A 7,168-nucleotide genomic window follows, 5' to 3' on the forward strand; every position below is an offset into this window, starting at 1 on the left:
GGGTTAAGGTATGTGAAGAACAGAGTGATTTTTTTATTTTTTTATATCTTTTCCAGTAGAAAAGATATAAACCCCAGAGGAAAATTGATTTTGCTCTGAATGTATAAGTGTATATTTTCACAGTTTCTGCACTCTTCTATTTTGGGAATGTGAACTCTGACACATTTTGTGTCAATCTGAATTCTGAATTTTTTTTTTTTTTCTTATAATTTAAAACCTTTGACACCCGTAACTATTGTCCTGAAAGGAAACTGCTGTTCTACATAATGACTCGACCAGCAAGAAATAGCAGCTAAATCACCCCAAACATCCAAAAAGGCTGGATGAGTATGGCTAGAATGCCTTTTTGAATCCTAGAATTGTTTGATCAGAGCTGATGTGGAGTTAAACAACATATCCAAATTAGGAAGATTTTCCAAATCTTTCAGTTGAGTCAAATGAAAAGCCCTGTAGGTACTTGGATAAAAGATTGTATTGCTGCTATTTGCAACATCAGTGAATGTTACATTCACTTTTTCCTGTATCAGAGGCGATAAATTCTCATCTAAGCATGCAACTGGTTGCACGTGCACATCATGGAAAAGGCCCAAAAGGTTGAAAAGGCATCCAGTTCTTGATGGCTGCTACGGGGAGGAAGTTTCATCTGCCCCTGATACTTATAGCATTCTTAACACATCACATCCATAACAGATGTTCTCTCAAAACAAATGCTGCAGTAACTGGCCTATTGATAGTAAGTATACATTAAGTATAATACATAGATGGCTATATATCATGCGGTCGAGCAGACTATCAGATGTTGTTATACATCGCTGGTCACAATGTGCTTAGTATTGTTTTAGCTTTCGAATGATGACGCCACCCTGCTGACTAGGTGAGCAGGCCAACATTGCCCATTGATCGGAAGTCTAGTCCATTACAGGGTGCATCCATATGAAATGAAGTGTTTTGCTCAAGAACACAATGTACTGCTTGGTTTGGGAATCGAACCTGCAATCTGGCAATGGTGAGTGCAACTCCCTAACCTCTAGGCCATGCGCCTATGTGTGTGTGTGTGTATAGGCACAGGAGTGGCTGTGTGGTAAGTAGCTTACTTTTCAACCTCATGGTTCTGGATTCAGTCCCACTGTGTGGAACCTTGGGCAAGTGTCTTCTACTATAGCCCCGGGCCGACCAAAGATTTGTGAGTGGATTTGGTAGACAAAAACTGAAAGAAGCTCGTCATCATCATCATCGTTTAACGTCCATTTTCCATGCTAACATGGGTTGGATGGTTTGACTGGGGTGTGGGAAGCCAGGAGGCTGTACCAGGCTCCAGTCTGATCTGGCAGTGTTTCTACACCTGGATGCCCTTCCTAACACCAACCACTCCGAGTTTCTTTCAGTTTCCATTTATCAAAACCATGCACAAGGCTTTAGTCAACTTGGAGCTAGAGTAGGTGCTTGTTCAAGTTGTTAAACAGTGGGACTGAACCTTCTTAACCATATGGTTAGGAAGCAACCTTCTTAACCACACAACTATTGCTTGCACCTATAATTTCAAGCATTTGATCCTGGTGAGACCCTGATATGATTTAAGCACAAAATTAAAAGATGTAAAACCTAAACAATGTAAGACATTTACTTCAGTACTCTTATGTCTTGACCTAATTTCTCAGCTATCTTCTAACTTTAAGATCCCAGTTTTGTTCCTACCATTCACTCTACAGAATGATCCCAATACACTTGACCTATTTTATTAAATTTTCTTTGCATTCACAGCTCACATTTCACTACCATGTAGTATTGCTGCTTTTACACAAGCATCATACAATCTGCCTTCCGCTCTTAGAGAGAAGCTTTTGTTACCAACAGATCAGCAATGCTACGTGACAGTGAAAAGTAAATCATTGAATGCAGAGGACATACAAAGACTAGAAAGAAATGAAGCTATGCTCTGCTGGATGTGCAGGATCAGTGTGCATGTAGAAGTGCAAAAATGTTGAGGGAAAAATTGGGCAAAAGAGGTATCAGATCAAGTGTGCAAGAGAGAAAACTGCACTGGAATTATGTGATGTGTATGGATGAGGGTAGTTGCATAAACAAGTTCCAGTTGCTAGATATGGATGGGACCTACAAATATTTATTTTATTAATTATTCTAAGGTAAATACTTGCAGACAAGCTCGTGTTCCTTCGTTTTAAAGACAATAGAGTAAAATTTAAAGATTAGAAGAGGAACAAGAATCATCATCATCATCATCATCGTTTAACGTCCGCTTTCCATGCTAGCATGGGTTGGACGATTTGACTGAGGACTGGTGAAACCGGATGGCAACACCAGGCTCCAGTCTAATTTGGCAGAGTTTCTACAGCTGGATGCCCTTCCTAACGCCAACCACTCAGAGAGTGTAGTGGGTGCTTTTACGTGTCACCCGCACGAAAACGGCCACGCTCGAAATGGTGTCTTTTATGTGCCACCCGTACAAGCCAGTCCAGGGGGCACTGGCAACGATCTCGCGAAGTCACATTTCATTTAATATCATAAATAATAGTCAAAATTATTAACCAAATATTTTGAGTCGCTTATTGACTGACAAGGACTTACACACAATGACAGCAATTTATATTACAGCATAGTGCGTGAGTGAAAAAAATCAAGTTTTACTCAGTAAATAAAGCAATGAAAACAGAAACTCATTAAATCAGTCATTTACAGAAGTTTTCCTAAGTTTTCTTACTAGGTTCCTACAGTAAACCGAGCCACTCTTTTAAAGAAACTATCTGCATCCATGATGAAATGTAATCAGAATAGCTCCATGTAATCGCTTAGCATAGAAGCATTTTTGGGCATCCGTACTTTTAACATATACCGTTAACACATATTACTAAATCTCATTTTTAATTTAAACAAGATCGAATGTCAATAGCTAATGTTATTTATTATGCCTAATATAACATTTAACGAAAGATAATTAGATGTATTTGATGTTTACAACTATCTTTGATAAGATATTTAAATTGCTTTGTTTTAAAAACGGATGTGCCAGAAACAGGGCCCAAAATATCACTAATGACGTTTGTGTACAGCTGTTTTTACTATTTTTTTTTCTCCTAAGAAAAAGTACGTATTATGTTTTTAAAAGAAGTAAACAAATATAAACTTACGAAACAAAAGCTTAAGCTTTCATAGATTTATTTCATATAAAAAAATTTGTTTCAATTTATTTAATAAATATTTTTCGAAAAATTTCTTCATCTATTGATTAAACTATTAAAACTTAAACTTATCCCATAAAATATATTGAGTCTTACTCTTTGGCAATTATTAACATAGAATTATTGTGATTAAATAGGGGAGCTTTTAGTATTTTCAATTAATTTCAGGAAAAGAAAAGTTTAACAGATAAGTAAAGAAAAAATAAAGAATGTAAAGATATATTTAAAAAACACACAGTTAAAATATAAAATAATATAAGTTAAATAACATTTTTTTTAAATTTAAAGGTCTAGACTGCCTAATTAAAGATGTCATACGTAACACAAGACGTAGAGTGATATATCAATTTGGTCCTTCGTTTTTTTAAGATGGTTATGTGTGATTTGGGAGATTTGTTTGTAATTCCAAGCAGGTCAAGCAACTGCGTAAAGACTCCTTCGTTGACTAGTTTATAATTGGTTAGTCAAAGGCAGAGGAGGAGAAGGAAGAGGAAGGGGAATGTGTCCATGACCTTTGCAAACTAGTGAAATTGAGGCTAGTGATGTTCAGCTGGAATATGTTTTAAAGTTGAGGTATGTAGGAGAAGCATGAACAGGGAGGAAATTTGAGAGAGTTGCAGCCCTAGAGAGGAATAATTAGGCTACTTGTTTAGTTTGGAATTTAAGGGATGTGATAGAGCAGAGAAGATAAGGGTGAGATACATGGGTGTATCAAGTGGGCATAAATGATGGGGTATGCAGATAGATATTGAAGGATGCTTTCCAGGTCTCTATTCATGAGGTAGGGCAGGTCTGGCATGACATTATCTAGACTAGCTATAAATAAGCCTCATAGTGGTAGACCTTGACAGAGAGAGGGGATGAGAGAGAGAGAGCCCTACCTACTACAATCTAAGAAAACACTGCAATATGTCTCCTTATCTCAGGTTATCTACAACCACCTCCTTTTTGACTTCTGAGACATTAGAAGTTAGGGTTGGAAGGATCAGATATAGTTTCCTGCATGCGAATAGGATATGCTATGATGTGTTTCCATTGATTGGGATAGATCTCTGTTTAGAGAAAAAAACTAAAGAGTAAAAACAAGCTCAAGCAAAAACAAGAAATACAAAGCCTAGCTAAAAACCTCTAACTCCTACAAAATGGATGGCTTTTACCCAGCACTACAATTCTTGCAACACCATCAATTGAATTATGAAGGATACCTTCATGCATCACACTCCTCAATCTCTCTCAGCACACAAACTTCATTCACTCCGTTTGATTTCTTGCCACAGAAACAAAATAGCCAATTTAACTCTATTTTGTCGCTGCTTTGTTTGCCAGCCATTTTACATACTGCGCTGGGTGCTTCGAATGTGGCACCACCACTTGTGTGTAAACTCACTAGACTTAACAACCCTCATGACTGAGAGGGAAAATAGGAGAGAGAGAGAATAGTGATGATGATAAGTTAAAGTATGATGGGAAGGGAATGGGAGGAGGATGGCAACATAGATAGTAAAAGCAAGTAATGGGAAAGAAAGGGAAAAAGTTGTGCCAGAGGTTTGTGAGAGTTAGGTGGGAAATTCACTGCTACACTACGTTATATGTGGGTAGGTAGAATGGTATGTTTGAGACCCCCCTTTGGTCATGAATGACCATGGGATTGCACCTACAAAGTTACCCTCCGAGGAACAAATCTGAGCTAGGGTGCTTATAGAAGACCAGCAGTCGCCCATGCATACCAACCTCTCTCCATGCCATCAATATCGTCCAAGAGAAAAGCAAAGATCGATACAGCTTGGCACCTGTGATGTCGCAACTCATTTCTACAGCTGAGTGAACTGAAGCAACGTGAAATAAAGTATCTTGCTCAAGAACAAACAAAACATGCAACCTGGTCCGAGAATTGAACTCACAACCTCATGATTGTAAGCTTGGCGCTCTAACCACTGATCCATGGTATGTAAAGATGATGGTGACGGGATTAAGGTGATTAGAAGATAGTGTGGTGACAAAAGACTCAGGGAAGATGAGTGAATGTTGCACGAGTGTAACTGTACTTCCCTCAAGCATTGTTATTTGTAAAGATTGAAGGAAGGAAAGTTGCAAGATACAGGTGGTGGGGGTAAAGGGATTCATTATACACAGGTCAAATGCTTTCCCCTTAACAGCATGGTATGGTGAATATAAGAGATGATAGGAAAATGAGAGGATATAGAATCGGTATAGTGGTTAAGGGAAGGGATGATGGTGGGACGTGAAGGTATAGAATAGCAACAAGCAAGGATAAGAGTACAGAACTCTTACTATTTCAATGTGCATTTTGCTCAGTTTACACAATGGATTGGGTCTTTTGTGGCACCAATCAACATGGTTCTCTGTCACTGCCTTTGCCAGATGCAGCATTCTGAGAATATCTTTCATTACCTCATCCCAAGCCCTCCCCACTTTCATGGGCACTACTTACTTTGGATGTTCAGCATTTGCTTATGCAACTGACACCCTCCACCCTCATCAAGTTCTCACATCACTGCAGACTCTCCTCTCTTGCGTACCACATTTGATTTCTCCCATACCCAGTCTGTCTCAGCTCACCTATGCTTCATTGTCCATGTACACCAGTCTGGCACATCCAACAACGAATGCTCGCCCCATCCTCTCTCTAGTTCCCACAGATCCTCTACACTAAAGACCCACATCTTCCTGCCATGCAGCTATGCACTTTGAAAAGACACATTGCACAATTTGTCTCTTACCTTGAGGAAGAAGCCCCTTATTGCCAGTAGAGGCAATAAGGGACTTCATGAACCTTGTCCACCCTGCTCCCACACCTTCAGGACACCTACCTCTACTGACACCTAGGTCACCCAAGCAACAGAAACCAGCAATCATCTCTAGGGAGCTGTCTAGGAATTTAAGAGAATCCCTTTCCTGAGTAGTCTAAGTGCTTACTGCCCTGGTGCACCTGCTGCATATGAAACCTACCTTCTCTGCCAATCTATATGTGACCCCAACCCATGCATCCACTGCTCACACAGGTCACACTCCAAGGAACTTCCACTGACACCCGAATTTCCCTAATACTATAAAGATCCTCTCTTCCTTCCCACCTACCCAAACTCTTGTTTCTGCTAAGTTCCCCTTTTAGGCCCCTCAACTCCTAACTATACTTCCATGTTTGGAACTTCCGCCTCAACTTCTCTACAGGTACCACCTAAAGACCCAAGTCGTCATCACGTCAGAGCTCCCAATCACAACTGTTCTTGAGAACCAAGAATATTTTGTTATATTAGTCAGCCGCAGTTATGTCCCTTGACCTCTCGCTTGATATTGTCATTGTGTTCTTCCGAGAGCATGAGAACCACACAAAATACTGGGTTAATATGAAAGGTCAATAACCGTTGAACTGAGTGGTCAAAGTCTGTCTGAAATCCATTCAAGATTAATTGAGAATAAAATGTATAGTCAATTTTCTTATCATATATTTGTTGAACTCATTTACTATATATACACACACACACACACACACATATATATATGTATATGTATAAGTGTGTATATGTGTATGTATTTGTATTTATAACTTAACCTTATGAACTTTCTAAACTCTCTGATGAAGCCCAGAGACACACCCAAGTACCTAAATCTTATCTACCAAATACTTCAGTTCACTGAAGGGATATAAGTAGATTGGGGTACTTTGGCCTCTTGGTTGAAACAGCCGTAAGCTATCATCCTATCTTTTGCAATCTACGTTATATATTTTAATAATTACTGGTATTTTTATATATTGTATATGTAAAGCATATTATGCTATACATGTATGTATATTGTTATAACGGTTTTTTTTTTAATAAATAAATAGACATAATATAATGTCTAAAAGTTGATGAATATCACCTCTTGATCCCCTCCATTTTCTTATTGCTGTATAGATTAAGGGTAAAAAACTTTTTTTACCTCCACCCATTAATTACATTCAGTAG

At 38.6% G+C, this 7,168-nt stretch overlaps 1 long non-coding RNA gene across 1 annotated transcript in view; it reads right to left on the reverse strand.

The window, feature by feature from the left end:
* The window catches only part of LOC128248109 (uncharacterized), a 5,569-nt gene extending 1,927 nt beyond the window's left edge, over positions 1 to 3,642 (reverse strand). Inside the window, exon 1 of the long non-coding RNA XR_008264379.1 lies at positions 3,147 to 3,642. This is a non-coding gene — a long non-coding RNA (uncharacterized LOC128248109). The remainder of the gene's footprint in view (positions 1 to 3,146) is intronic.
* Positions 3,643 to 7,168: the final 3,526 nt, after the last annotated feature.

The sequence above is a fragment of the Octopus bimaculoides genome, chromosome 6 (assembly GCF_001194135.2).
Source record: "Octopus bimaculoides isolate UCB-OBI-ISO-001 chromosome 6, ASM119413v2, whole genome shotgun sequence".
Taxonomy (NCBI): Eukaryota; Metazoa; Mollusca; class Cephalopoda; order Octopoda; family Octopodidae; genus Octopus; species Octopus bimaculoides.